The sequence below is a fragment of the Falco naumanni genome, unplaced genomic scaffold, assembly GCF_017639655.2.
Source record: "Falco naumanni isolate bFalNau1 unplaced genomic scaffold, bFalNau1.pat scaffold_138_arrow_pat_ctg1, whole genome shotgun sequence".
NCBI classification, from domain to species: Eukaryota; Metazoa; Chordata; class Aves; order Falconiformes; family Falconidae; genus Falco; species Falco naumanni.
In genome coordinates, this window is record NW_024427370.1 from 14,601 (window position 1) to 29,887 (window position 15,287).

Sequence of the window (15,287 nt, forward strand, 5' to 3'; positions counted from 1 at the left end):
TAGAATACGGTCAACGGTAAGGCTTTGTTGTGGTCTGCTAGTTTGATAGCACTGCAACGTGTCCCCAGCAAAGAGTTTGGGGTAGAAATGAATGATTATTCTTTGCTCGAAATGTGATACTGTTTAGGGAAGAAACATGCCTCGCTCTGACAAGTGAACAATTGGCTCTGTAGATGCCACAGTATTTACTTGTACAGGTTCTCGTGTGGCACAGGTCTGCTCTCACTGAACTCCAGGCTGAAGAGGTAATTTCCCCTGTCTCAACCCTACCCCACTGAGCCCTTCCCAGAGGCGGGTTTCCTTCTTTAACAGCCTTTGAGCAGTGATAATCAAGGTGCCCTGCTTCCAAGTCTTTGCCTAGCAGACTGTGTCACCGCAGTCCTTGCCTTGAAGTTAACAGGATTAAGGATCTGTACAAGGTGTCTGTGCGCATTCCCCCGGACAACGAGAAGAGCAACCTGATCAGAATTGAAGGAGTCCCACAGGCCAAGAAAGAGCTGCTGGAACTTGCTTCCTGTATGGTGAGTGAGTAGGATGTGATGTTTGGGAGACTGCAGGGTTTGGGCTCTTGTGTTCCCTTCTAACCTTCTGGTGCGGGTGTGTGCCCCTTGCCCACTGAGCACTTGGATCTCATGACAAGTGCAAGTTCCTCTTCACAAATGTCTTCCTCTGTTCCCTCGGGTAGCCCTTCTCTGTCAATGCAGAGTGAATTTTGTCTAGAGAAAAGAGGGACGGTGCTGGCAAGTAAACTGTCGGGCAGCAAACCGCTAAGTAAAAGTAGATGGCTCTCCAGCTGAACACTCAGCGTGCCCTCTGTTCCCATCAGGAAAATGAACGCACTGCGGACCTAATCATTGGGCAGAAGGGTGAGCGGATCTGGGAAATCCGGGAGCAATTCCCAGAGGTAAGGCTTGTTAGGAGATGAGGAATCCAGAGGGGTTATTTCCTACGTGGGTAGCAGGCCTGTCGTCACAGAAGCCGTAACTTTAGTGGCTCTGTAGCGCAAGTGCCTGAGAAGATAGTTCTTCTAGCCAGAGGCCACTAACACGGTTACCCTTTTCTGAATGGGAAAAGGGGATGTGTAGGATCCCCCCAACCTTTGCATGTGTCTGACACAAGGGTTCTTGATTTTACTTGAGCTAGCTATAAATGACCACGCCTGCATTAATTTTTTTGGTGCAGAGAGGGAAGGATTCTCTTTGTTATAGCTGGAGAGGCATATAAGTAAGTCTTTTTGATGTTTCATGAGCACAATGCTCTCCTCTCAAAGCAGAGGAATGCTTGTGCTCTGCTTAATAGCAGAAGTGCTTGTAGCTGACCGCTGGTGAGTCAGTGCCAATACTGGCAGTAGGCAGTTACTTAGGGCACGAGACAGAAGCGGTGGCCTGTCCTACCTGGCCCTATATAATATAATATATAATATTGTACATACATACTTGTATATATATTAAAAATATAATTCTTTTTAGATCAACGGGATGGATTACGCAATAATCAAGGTTGACCACCAATTCCACTGACCCCTCATTGGCAAGAACGGAGCTAACAGTAAGTGGAGTGCCTTTCCAGTCCTTCCCATGCCCACGCTCTTCGTGTTTAGTAGAGCGTATCAGGGGCTCTGTAGCTCACTCAGTGTGCTGTCTCCATCACATTTCCTCTGCTTTTCTGGAGTGGTGGTGGTACAAGGAGAGAAATGGACCGTGAGGCCTTGTGATGGCTTTAACGTGTGAAAGTACCCTGGGAGCCTGAATAGTAGTGGAATTACTTTGATGTGTCCTGGAGGAATTTATTTTTTTTTTTCCCCCACACGTTGGTCTGTGCGAATGACATTTTAGCAGCCAGTTGTGGGTGGTGGAAATCTGCTTGGTGAGCTTCTCCCTGTAGAGGAGTGAAGGCAGTGGGTTGATTAGCATTGATAACATGCAGCTGTGGCCTTGCCTCAGAGGCAGTGGGTTGATTGACATGGGCGATGTGCAGGTGTAGCTGGTTCCTGCTAAGTGGTTAAATAGCCCTGTGGCTTGTGGGAGAGGGTGTCAGATGGAGGAGGAGCAGTGTGGTCTGGCTGCTGGGGGAAGGTGCTACAGCACTGGCAGTAGAATACGGTCAACGGTAAGGCTTTGTTGTGGTCTGCTAGTTTGATAGCACTGCAACGTGTCCCCAGCAAAGAGTTTGGGGTAGAAATGAATGATTATTCTTTGCTCGAAATGTGATACTGTTTAGGGAAGAAACATGCCTCGCTCTGACAAGTGAACAATTGGCTCTGTAGATGCCACAGTATTTACTTGTACAGGTTCTCGTGTGGCACAGGTCTGCTCTCACTGAACTCCAGGCTGAAGAGGTAATTTCCCCTGTCTCAACCCTACCCCACTGAGCCCTTCCCAGAGGCGGGTTTCCTTCTTTAACAGCCTTTGAGCAGTGATAATCAAGGTGCCCTGCTTCCAAGTCTTTGCCTAGCAGACTGTGTCACCGCAGTCCTTGCCTTGAAGTTAACAGGATTAAGGATCTGTACAAGGTGTCTGTGCGCATTCCCCCGGACAACGAGAAGAGCAACCTGATCAGAATTGAAGGAGTCCCACAGGCCAAGAAAGAGCTGCTGGAACTTGCTTCCTGTATGGTGAGTGAGTAGGATGTGATGTTTGGGAGACTGCAGGGTTTGGGCTCTTGTGTTCCCTTCTAACCTTCTGGTGCGGGTGTGTGCCCCTTGCCCACTGAGCACTTGGATCTCATGACAAGTGCAAGTTCCTCTTCACAAATGTCTTCCTCTGTTCCCTCGGGTAGCCCTTCTCTGTCAATGCAGAGTGAATTTTGTCTAGAGAAAAGAGGGACGGTGCTGGCAAGTAAACTGTCGGGCAGCAAACCGCTAAGTAAAAGTAGATGGCTCTCCAGCTGAACACTCAGTGTGCCCTCTGTTCCCATCAGGAAAATGAACGCACTGCGGACCTAATCATTGAGCAGAAATTCCACCGGACCTAATCATTGGGCAGAAGGGTGAGCGGATCTGGGAAATCCGGGAGCAATTCCCAGAGGTAAGGCTTGTTAGGAGATGAGGAATCCAGAGGGGTTATTTCCTACGTGGGTAGCAGGCCTGTCGTCACAGAAGCCGTAACTTTAGTGGCTCTGTAGCGCAAGTGCCTGAGAAGATAGTTCTTCTAGCCAGAGGCCACTAACACGGTTACCCTTTTCTGAATGGGAAAAGGGGATGTGTAGGATCCCCCCAACCTTTGCATGTGTCTGACACAAGGGTTCTTGCTTTTGCTTGAGCTAACTATAAATGACCACACCTGCAGGTTATCATCAACTTCCCAGACCCTGCACACAAGAGTGACATCGTCCAACTCCGAGGTCCCAAAAATGAGGTGAGGTGCACCGAGTACATGCACAAGATGGTGGCAGACCTGGTAAGGAGGTCTTCTGCCTGCTGTTCCCTCCTACGTGCCTGGAGAACCCTGGGGCAAAGCAGAGCTCTACTGGCTTGGGTAGAGCTAAAACACCTCAAGAGGAGGGAGCTGTCGACGCTGTTTTGGCTGAATGGAGGCAGGGGGGTAGTACCCGTTATGTGAAGGCTATAGGGGAACGTACTTGCCTTTGCTTATTCTTACAAGTCCCTCGTATAGAGAACTTCCTTGGGTCTAAGCCTATTTTCAAAAGCTCGTTTATCAGAGTTCCTGAAGTCGGGCCTCACTTGCCACGACAGTGTAATCTTCAGTTCTCCCTTCCTTTCTCCCTTAGCTTGAAAACAGCTGTTCTATTTCTGTCCCCATCTGCAAACAGTTCCACAAGAACATCGTAGGGAAAGGAGGTGCCAACATCAAGAAGGTGAGATATTGTTCCTAACTCAAGTGCTCGCGATGATCACTGCCTGCAGCAAAATCCCACTGGATGCTCTCTGCTGCTCATTGGTGATGTCAAATATAGCCTGCAAGGGCTTTTCTTCTGACGTGGGACACTTCTGAGATGACTTTTTTTTTTCCTTTGTGTCAGATCCGTAAAGAAAGCAACACCAAAATTGATCTCCCAGCAAAGAACAGCAACTCGGAGACAATTGTTATCACAGGCAAGAGGGCAAACTGCGAGGCTGCTTGCCACAGGATAACATCACTTTGGAAGGACCTACAGAAGATGTGCGTGTGGCTCAGGACCAGATTGAAGCCATGGTCAAGGAACTGGTGAGCTGGAGTTACTAGTTCCAGTAAGAAATGGGGGGAAGAAGGGGCAACAGAGCAGAGGGGATGAGGTGTTTGTCACATCCATATGATGTCTTGACGTGCTTAATCGAACTTGCAGAAGACAAATTGTGTGGCAGGTGGATGACACCCCTTGGTTATGAAACTCATCCATAGCATTCTTGAAAAGTCAGCATTAATTTTTTTGGTGCAGAGAGGGAAGGATTCTCTTTGTTATAGCTGGAGAGGCGTATAAGTAAGTCTTTTTGATGTTTCATGAGCACAATGCTCTCCTCTCAAAGCAGAGGAATGCTTGTGCTCTGCTTAATAGCAGAAGTGCTTGTAGCTGACCGCTGGTGAGTCAGTGCCAATACTGGCAGTAGGCAGTTACTTAGGGCACGAGACAGAAGCGGTGGCCTGTCCTACCTGGCCCTATATAATATAATATATAATATTGTACATACATACATGTATATATTAAAAATACAATTCTTTTTAGATCAACGGGATGGATTACGCAATAATCAAGGTTGACCACCAATTCCGACACCTCACTGGCAAGTGTGAAGAGGAAGATGAAGCCCAAGGCTCACAGTATTGGTGGATCTCATTTGATGGTGCGTCCGTGTAGTGTGGCTAGTCAGCTGAATACCTTAATGCCAGTTGGGATGGCGATGATTATAGTGGCGGTGATGAAGTATGCTCGGGTGTCTATGTCTATTCCTACAGTTAATATGCGGTGGGCTCATAAGATAAAGCCCAGGAATCCAATCGATAGTATAGCTTAGACTATTCCTACGTAGCCGAATGGTTCTTTTTTTCCTGCATAATACGTTACAACGTGTGAGATGATTCCAAAGCCGGCAAGGATTAAGATGTAAACTTCTGGGTGGCCAAAGAATCAGAACAGGTGCTGGTAGAAAATGGGGTCTCCTCCTCCAGTGGGGTCAAAGAATGTAGTGTTTAGGTTTCGGTCGGTCAGTAGTATGGTGATGCCAGTGGCCAGGACTGGAAGTGAGAGCAGTAGGAGTACGGCGGTGATGAGTACGGATCATACGAATAGGGGAGTTTGATATTGCGATAAGGCAGGGGGGTTTATGTTAATGGCTGTTGTGCTAAAGTTGATGGCCCCTAAGATGGAAGACACACCTGCGAGGTGTAGGGAGAAGATGGCTAGGTCTACTGAGGTGCCAGCATGGGCTAGGTTGCCTGCTAGGGGCGGGTATATGGTTCATCCTGTTCCGACTCCAGCTTCTACTGTGGAGGACGCTAGGAGCAGTAGGAAGGACGGAGGTAGTAGTCAGAAACTTAAGTTGTTTATGCAGGGGAATGCTATGTCTGGGGCTCCAGTTATAAGGGGGACTAGTCAGTTTCCAAACCCTTCGATTATAATGGGTATAACTATGAAGAAGATTATTACAAAGGCATGGGCGGTGATGATGACATTGTAGGTTTGGTTGTCTCCTAGGAGAGTTCCTGGTTGGCCAAGTTCTGCTCGAATAAGGAGGCTGAGGGCGGTACCAGATATGCCTGCCTGTGCTCCAAAGAGTAGGTATAGGGTGCCAATGTCTTTGTGGTTTGTTGAAAATAGTCATCGGTTGATGAAGGTCATGGGTAAGATGGCTGAGTGTTTAGGCGTTAGGCTGTAGTCCTTTTTACAGAGGTTTAAATCCTCTTCTTATCGACTCTGTGGTGAAGTTCATGTTGAGTTGCAAACTCATTGATGTACACTGAGAGTGTGCCGGAGTCCGGTAGACAGAAGCTTGTTGGTTTGAGCGTCTAGCTATTAATTAGAAGTTTATGGGATCGAGGCCGTCTGTCTAGGCTTATCGCGGAGGCCCTAGCTTAATTAGAGTATCTGAGTTGCACTTAGATGGTGCAGATTAAGTATCCTGCAGGCTTTAGTGGTGTGGGCAGAAACTAAGAGGATTTAACTCTTATTGAAGGCTTTGAAGACCTTCAGTTTGGTAGGCAGGTTATCCTAAGTTTCTTAGGTAATGGTCAAGATCACAGGAGAAAGGGGGAGAAGGAGGACTGACAGGGAAATTAAGGTAGCAATTGGTGTGCCTGTGGATTTGTTATTGTATCATTGTTTTATGAAGTTTGTACTGTTTGGTGGGAGTGTGATTGTGGAGCAATATGCAAGTCGTAGGTAGAAAAATAAACCTAGTAGGGAGAGTATTGAAATAATTATGGCTGCGGTTGATCTCTCTTGCTTGGTTAGTTCCTGGATAATGAGTCATTTTGGTGAAAAGCCAGTGAGTGGGGGTAGGCCGGCTAGGGATAGTAGTGCTAGCATCAAGGATGCGTTTAGTGATGGTATTTTTGTTCAGGAGGTTATTATTGTGGATAGTTTTGAGTTGGTTGTGTTGAGGGCTAAGAAAATGGAGGCGGTTATTATGGAGTATAGGTAGAAGGTTGTTATTGTTAGCTTGGGGTTGTATATGAGGATGATGGTTATTCAGCCTAGGTGGGCGATTGATGAGAAAGCTAGGACTTTTCGGATTTGTTTGGTTAAGTCCTATTCACCCTCCGATGGCTGCAGATGCAATGGCCATGGTTGTCAGTAGGAGTGGGTTCAGTGAGCGGGCAGTTAAGAAAAGAATAGTGATGGGGGGGAGTTGTATTAATGTAGAGAGGAGTAGGGCAGTGGTTATAGGTGAGCCTTGTATGACCTCTGGAAATCAGAAGTGAAAGGGTACTAGGCCTAGTTTTATTGCGATTGCTGTAGTTACTAGTAGGGAGGCTGTTGGGTGGGTTAGTCAGGTAATGTCTCATTGTCTGGTGAATTGTGCGTCGATTGTGCTTGAGAAGAGGATTAATGCGGAGGCGGTTGCTTGGATGAGAAAGTATTTGGTTGCAGCTTCAATAGCTCGAGGGTGGTGTGATTTTTGAAATGAAGGGGATAATGGCAAGGGTGTTGATTTCTAGTCCAGTCCAGGCTAGTATTCAGTGGTTGCTTGCAATTGTGATGGTTGTTCCTAGTAGAAGGCTTAAGGAGAATGTTAGTTTTGTGAGGGGGCTCATTTAGTAGAGGAAGGGGTTAAACCATGATTTCCGGGGTATGGGCCCGATAGCTTTTGTTTAGCTGACCCTACTAGGAAGTAATATAAGGGGAGTATGGAGGGCTTTGATCTCTTCTGTGCAGGTTCAATTCCTGTCTTCCTAAGGTTTTGCAAGGAAATGAGAGGGTTGGTAGACCTCTGTGTTCACTTTATCATAGTGACCCTTAGACATTCAGGCACCTTTCCTTATGTGGGTGTGTTTTTAAGCGGGGGGGAGACCTGCGTAGCAGATTGGTATGCTAGTGTGTCAGAGACATAGGGCTAATGTTAGTGGTAGGAAGTTTTTTCAGAGAAGGTGTATGAGTCGGTCATAACGAAATCATGGGTATGAGGCGTGGACTCAGAGGAAGCCAGAGGAGAGGAGGAGGGGTTTTGTGGCGAGGATTATTGGGAATAGTTCTAAAGGGAGGCCTAAGGAGCTGGGGTTGATGAATAGAATGGTGGTGAGTGCGTTTATTAGTATAATGTTTGCGTACTCAGCTAGGAAGAATAAGGCGAATGGGCCTGTGGCATTTTCTACATAGAAGCCTGAAACCAGTTCGGATTCTCCCTCTGTCAGATGGAATGGGGCGCGGTTGGTTTTGGCAAGGGTAGAAATGTATCATATTATTGTGAGAGGTCAGGTGGAGAAGATGAGGTATAAGGGCTCTTGGGTGGTAGCAAGGGTGTTTAGGGTGTAGTTTCCGCTTAGTGTGATTACGGAGAGGAGGAGGATGGCCAGTGTCACTTCACATGAGATGGTCTGTGCAACTGCTCGGAGGGCGCCGATCAGGGCGTATTTCGAGTTTGAAGCTCAGCCTGATCACAAGATTGAATATACTGCTAAGCTTGATATGGCTAAAAGGAATAGTAGGCCTAAATTCAAGTCTGTGAGGGAGAAGGGCAGGGGGAGGGGAGTTCAGATGGAGATTGCAAGAGGGAGGGCTAGTACTGGGGTCAGGGTGAAGAGCAGGGGGGAGGAGGTTGATGGTTGGATGGGTTCTTTGGTAAATAGTTTTACGCCGTCTGCTACAGGCTGTAGAAGTCCAAAGGGGCCAACAATGTTTGGGCCCTTTTGGGCTTGTATATAGCTTAGGATTTTTCCTTCTACTAATGTTAGGAAGGCTACGGCGATTAGGACTGGAAGAGCATAGGCTGAAAACATGATAAGGTGTATTAGAGGTGTTGGTTGGGTCATGGTTGAGTTGTGGGGAGCTAGGGAGAGGATTTGAACCCCTAGTTAAAGGGCTTAAGCCTTTTGCATTTGCCAGGCTTTGCTACACTAGCGACCCTTTTTTAGGGGTTTGAGGTAGGTAGTCCCTTGAGCAATTTAGTTGAGGTCATTGCTTGGGGAGAGGGGGCATGCCTGGAAGTATTGGCCCCACCTTTCCGGTCCTCTTGTACTGGGAAGGGTGTGTCATAGATAGAAACCGACCTGGATTACTCCAGTCTGAACTCAGATCATGTAGGACTGTTAATCGTTGAACAAACAAACCCTTAATAGCGGCTGCACCATTGGGATGTCCTGATCCAACATCGAGGTCATAAACCTCTCTGTCGATGGGGGCTCTTGGGAGAGATTGCGCTGTTATCCCTGGGGTAGCTTGGTCCATTGTTCAACCGTATTGGGTCTGGTTGCTGTTTGCACATTGATGGGTGGTTCTTGGTTAAGATAGGTGGTCTTATTTTTGGAGGGTGTGTTTTACTCCAAGGTTGCCCCAACCGAAAAATTATAGGCCAGTGTTGTGGGCGTAGTGTGCCTGATAGGTTTAGGTTTGGTGCGTGGTGGCCATTGATTTTTAAGTTCCACGGGGTCTTCTTGTCTTATGGTTTTATTCCTGCTTTTGCACAGGAAGATCAATTTCACTGATTATCTGTAAGAGACAGTTAAGACCTCGTTTAGCCATTCATACAGGTCTCAATTTATGGGACAATTGGTTGCGCTACCTTTGCACGGTTAGGATACCGTGGCTGTTGAATGTAGTGTCACTGGGCAGGCATCACCTCTGATACTTGTCAGGCTGGAGGCTATGTTTTTGGTAAACAGTCGGGCCTTGTGTTTGCCGAGTTCCTTTTACAGATTCTAATCTTTCTAGTGGGTGCACCTGGGTTGGGTTAACAGCCTGCTAGAATGTTTGATCTTGTTGTAGTTGGGACATGAATTTTTCTGTTAATGGTATTTGGTATTAAGTTTGCGCTTGAGAGGTAGTAGATTACCTAATTACTCATTTTAGCATTAGTTCCTCTATGGTTGGTAGATTGACCTGCTAGTTTTGAAGGGAGTCGTGTTGGTTTTGTATTTTTTACATGGAGCTTTGACACATTCCTTGTTGGTGGCTGCTTGAAGGCCTACAATTTTGAAAAAGTTTTTGAGTTATCCACTAGCGAAGGCTGTATTTTTTCTTAAAGGAGCTGTACCCCCTTTAAATGGCTCTTAGCTCACTTCACTTTGGGCTGTTGGGAGTCCCTAGGGGAGAGGCTAAGGGCGAACTTAGATTCGCTTCACAGGTAACCAGCTATCACCCAGCTCGGCTGGCTTTTCACCTCTACTGGCAAGTCATCCCACTCTTTCGCAACAGAGACGGGTTCGCTCAGGGGCAGCGGCTTATAAGTAGCTCGCATGGGTTTTGTGGGGGCAAGCTTAAGTTCACTTTGCTTGGTTGTTCTTGCGAAACCACGATGCAGAAGGTAAAAGGGCGTATCTTTGCTGTTTATTGCTTGAGGTTTCACTTTTATTTCACCTATCCCTTGCGGTACAGAGCTCTATTGCACCAGTGGGCCTTTTCTATCGCCTACACTAAGGTAAGAAAATGTTTTAGTTTAGTGATGGAGGGGTGAATTTTTAATTTTTTGGGCATTGTGGTTGGGCTAGAGGAGGCTCAGGGCGATCTGGTTGGTGACAGACATCTTTCAGGTGTAAGCGGAGTGCTTTAGTCTTATAGTTACGCCCCGGTATACTAAGTACACCTTCCCGTACACTTCCCTTGTTACGACTTAACTCATCTTTGGCTATAGTGGTGGATTAATCATTTGGGGTTGGTAGCTTGTGAGGAGGGTGACGGGCGGTATGTATGTGCCTCAGGGCTGACTTAAAGTAGGGTTACGTTATCCTGCTTTACTGCTAAATCCGCCTTCCAGAAACAATTTCATGCTTCTTTCCGTTGAAGTGTTCTATCTTAGAAAATGTAGCCCGTTAATTCTACTCCATGGGCTATACCTTGACCTGTCGTGTTAACGGGGTGGTTATTGTGCTCACTGTGCGTCCCTCAATTAGGGTGAGCTGGCGATGGCAGTATGTAGGCTGTTTCTGGTGAGGAGTGGTAGGGTGTAGCGTGGGGTGTCGTTTACAGAACAGGCTCCTCTAGGTTGGTTTGGGGCACCGCCAAGTCCTTAGAGTTTCAAGCGTTTGTGCTCGTAATTCTCGGGCAGATGTGTTCTGGTATGGTGTACATCAGGATTTAGGGCTAGGCATAGTGGGGTATCTAATCCCAGTTTGAGCCCTAGCTTTCGTGGGGCCTGGTCCGTCAGGTTTACTAGGATCATCTTTAGGTTGGCCTTAGGGGTATCTCGGGCTTATGACAGCTTAGTTGTGTTTCAGTTTCCTAGTTATTATGACAAGCTCTCGTCATCTACATATAATCTATATATAAGATTGTTTTTTCAGTATCACATTGCATCTAGATGATGCCCCAAAACTTGCCTTTTCCATTGCAAGCATCAACATGCAAGCTCTGTTGGAGAGATATCAGTGGGTTGGACTGCCACAAGGTATGAAAAATAGCCCTACAATGTGTCAATGGTATGTTGCAAAAATACTCGGTCCTGTCCGTAATGCTATGCCTACTGTGTTATTGTATCATTACATGGATGACCTTTTAGTGGCAGCACAACATCACGAAGTCATGGAGAAAGCTGTAGCCCTTGTCACAGATGCCGTGAATTTGGCAGGTCTCTCTATAGCACCAGAAAAGGTCCAAAAGTTTCCCCCTTGGAAATATCTGGGCTGGTGGATAAGAGCACAAACTATTATTCCTCAACCATTGCAGATCAATACCAATGTAAGAAACCTGCATGATGCACAGAAATTACTGGGAACAATAAATTGGGTTCGACCATTATTGGGAATTTCTAATACAGACTTGGGTCCTCTGTTTGACATACGAAAAGGGTACACTAATCTTTGTTCTCCACGTAATCTTAACTCTGAAGCAGATACATCTTTACAAAAGGTTGCCTCAGCTATCGTTCTCGACAGGCCCACCGATGGGCCCCTGAACTGTCTTTTTACTTGAAAATTTTAAATGCTGTACGACAGCCTCATGCCCTGATATTTCAACGGGACCTTCAGAACTCAGACCCCCTGTTGATTATTGAATGGATCTTTTTAACTAACCAGCCTACAAAACCTATTTTGACACAACATGAAATGTTTCCCCCTCTGATTACTAAAGCTAGATCACACCTGCTAACCTTATCAGGGAAGGATTTTGTCTCTATTTGTCTACCAATAACAACAGTATATATAAAATGGCTTTATCGGCAATCTGACACCTTTGTTATGGCACTTGCCGACCATACAGGTCAAATAACTTCCCATCCACCTTCACACAAACTGTTTAACATTGATTTTCGTCTGATGTTAAAACCCAGAAGCAGCGAACAACCCTTACAGGCACTCCCTGTGTTTACAGGTGGATCGGGCAAATCACATAAATCTGTTCTTCTGTGGTGGGATGATCAACGCAGACAATGGCATTCAGACATAGAGACAGTCTCCGGTTCACCTCAAATAGTAGAACCGAATGCAGTTGTTCGTGTTTTCCAAAAACGGAACGGACCCCTCAACCTTGTTACTGATTCTGCTTATGTTGCAGGTATTGTTACACAAGCTGAAGCTTCTGTGCTGCGGAGTGTTTCGCATTCCCAACTTTTTACCCTGTTACAGGAACTTATTTTCCTTTTGGACTCTCGATCTGCGCCTTATTTTGTTATGCATATTAGGTCTCATACCTCACTACCTGGTTTTCTTGCAGAAGGCAATCGACGAGCTGACCTATTGACGTTACCAGTTCAAGTGCTGCCAGACCGGATTGCACAAGCTAAACTAAGTCACTCTTTTTTTTTTTTTCCAGGGAAATGCTGGAGCTCTTAAGCGACAGTTTGACCTTACTTCTCAACAAGCATCAAATATTATTGCTGTCTGTCCTGATTGTCAAAAACATTCTTTCCCATCAATTGCTACAGGAGTTAATCCTAGAGGATTACAGAGCCTACAATTATGGCAAACGGATGTCGCACATGATTCTGAATTTGGTAACCTTAAATATATCCATTCTTCCGTTGCTACATTTTCAGGTGCCTTGTTTGCCTCTTGTCACACAGGAGAAAAGGCACGAGGTGTTCGTAGACACTTAATGCGTGCTTTTGCTACTTTAGGTCTTCCCTTGAAGATCAAGACAGGTAATAGTCCAGCTTATGTTTCCACAACTGTAAAAGCCTTTTTTGCCCTATGGGGTATAACTCATATTACTGGCATTCCTCCTTCCCCCACCGGTCAATCTCTCATTGAACGGTCTCATCAGTCTCTAAAACGTTTGTTACAACAACAAAAAGGGGGAATGGGAATGGCTATTCCGGAGGAACGGTTACAGAAAGCATTGTGTGTTTTTAATCTTTTGAATTGTTCTTTCATAGATAACAACCCGCCGAGAGTTCGACATTTCACTGCAAATACCTCCTTCGAGGCATGGGTTAAAGCCCCACTATTGGTCCGAGATCCAGAAACAGGTAAAATTATGGGACCGTATCCTCTTGTTACATGGGGAAAAGGTTATGCTTGTGTCTCTACAGAAAAAGGACCTACATGGATCCCAGCGAAGAATGTAAGACCTTTCCGTGAACCTTTACCGCAGGCAACCGATACAGGCAACGACCCTACAGAATGAAATAAAAACTGTGTGAGGATTACTGTTTTGCATTCATGTTAGATACCCAAAATCGGGACATAGAATATAGATTTCGCTTTTTACAGCGCCTAGAACGAACACTATCACCCTGGATCAAACCTCTTAAGAAAGGTAACGCTCTCGGATTGAGCAGGGGAACGGGACAACTCATTGTACACAGAGCATGTACATGGAACAAGGATTCCCTTGACACCGATACGGGGAAGGGAGGATTCATCATGAGAGAACAACTAGGTGTTATGAAGGAGAATAGGAAAGAGAAACATGGTTATTTAGTGTTTAATAGGTGTCTGCACGCTTGTAGAGATGTATAGTTATGTAACCACAGGAGTGGTTTCTGCCCTGAGCCTGGTGGCGCGCACAGCTGCGGTTTGTGTCCTGGCTCAGAGATGTAAACAGGGGCTTCCCTGTTATGCTAAAGTGTCTCTCTCTGCATAAAAAAAGAGGGAATGAAGGGAATGACCCCAGAGGTATGTTCAGAGAAGGCACGCTATGTTTCGAACTTTTGGACGGAACCAGTTCTCATTTGGCGTGCCCTTCCACCTACATGTAATGTTAATCCAAAAGAAGATGATGTTGTTCACACTTTGAATGTCGATCACTGTCTTTCTGTAGGTGCTAATGTAGTAGGGAGGCTATGATGGGAACGTGCTGCAGCGGTTCTTCTCTTATCCGGAGTAACGGCAGGGAAAGCATTAAAGAGTTAAATCACCTTGTTTGGTAGGCAGTTGAGAATGTGAGTCAAAATTGCCACTGCTTTTTGTTGTTGCTTCAAGGACGCGGCTGTGAGGATTTTGATGGCATGTGCTGCGTGGATTTTAGGCGCCCCATTGCAGCAACATGGTATCAAAATCTGAGAAAATTTCAGCCTTTTTTGGCATCCATTCACTCAATTGGCAGTATTGTTTGTTTGCTATTACCTTGGTCGCTGTCATGTTTGCAAGGGCCCTGCAGAACATGGCAAACCTGGTACTAGCTGTTCAAAAACAACAAGGGGCAACTGTAAAATTGTACGGAACAAAGACAGTGGGTTATTTTGACATTGACAATATGTCTTAGTCGGTTTTTTATTTGCTCTATTACTTATGCCTTGTTTTTACTTGTTGGCTTGCAAAGGTTCTTTTGTGCGACAGGAAGGAGATGCAGGAGCGGGCTGGAAACTAGGACCATGCGTAGCAATCGGTCAGCTGAGGGGAATGTGCTCGAGCTTGTCTAGACAACACTTAACGTGATGAGGCATGTTTACAGAGCACAGGGGAGTGGGAGACGGGTTGCGCCAAGGAAAGGTAACACCTTACTGTTAATTGCTGGTAGTTAACCACCAATCGGGGATTGCCTAGTATGCAAGGCTTAGCTTCAAGAACCAATTAGTTTAAAACGCGCAGCTTCTGGAAGCGTATAAAACCTCGTGCTTCTCTACAACACTTGACGTTTGCTTGCATCAAGCTGCATCCTGTCTCTTCATTCGCCGCAGTCAGGTTCGCTAGGATCATCTTTAGGTTGGCCTTAGGGGTATCTCGGGCTTATGACAGCTTAGTTGTGTTTCGGTTTCCTAGTTATTATGACAGGCTCTAGTCGACTCGTTACGCCGTGTGACCGTTGGCTTGGGTTTCTTGTGTGACCGCGGCGGCTGGCACAAGATTTACCAACCCTGAAGGCTGCCGTGACTAAGTCAAGCTTGCGCTTATTGCTTACTGTTAATTTCTGCTGAGTGCCCGTGGGGGTGTGGCTGAGCAAGGCGTCTTGGGCTACAGTTGGTAGTGTGTGCCTGATGCCTGCTCCTTTGGTCTTGGCAAGAGGCCTAGGGCATTTACACTGGGCCGCAGATACTTGCGTGTATGTGTCTAGCAGGAGCCAACTGTAAGGTTAGGACTAAGTCTTTTGTCCTCGGCTTTCGTATTGTACGCCATCTTGGCATCTTCAGTGCCACGCTTTTGGATTGTAAGCTACGGGGACGTGCCTTCGTTGGTCTCGTTGGCTTCTTTGGCTGTTTGGGTGCCTATAGTCTTAGGGGCGTGTGTGTATGGGGGATTTGGGTTAATATAATTTTGGTGTTGGGTAGGTGGTGTTTATGGGCTATATAAGATGTCAAGGAGAAGGCTAGGTTTGAGTGG

General features: G+C 46.3%; 1 long non-coding RNA gene and 1 pseudogene across 1 annotated transcript; one reads left to right on the forward strand and one right to left on the reverse strand.

The window, feature by feature from the left end:
- Positions 1-6,131: 6,131 nt before the first annotated feature.
- On the reverse strand, positions 6,132-7,205 carry LOC121082016 (annotated as a pseudogene).
- A 2,961-nt stretch (positions 7,206-10,166) lies between these two features.
- On the forward strand, positions 10,167-14,969 carry LOC121082017. Its single transcript, XR_005825880.1, has 2 exons — positions 10,167-10,756; positions 14,673-14,969. It is a non-coding gene; the product is annotated as an uncharacterized LOC121082017 (long non-coding RNA).
- Positions 14,970-15,287: the final 318 nt, after the last annotated feature.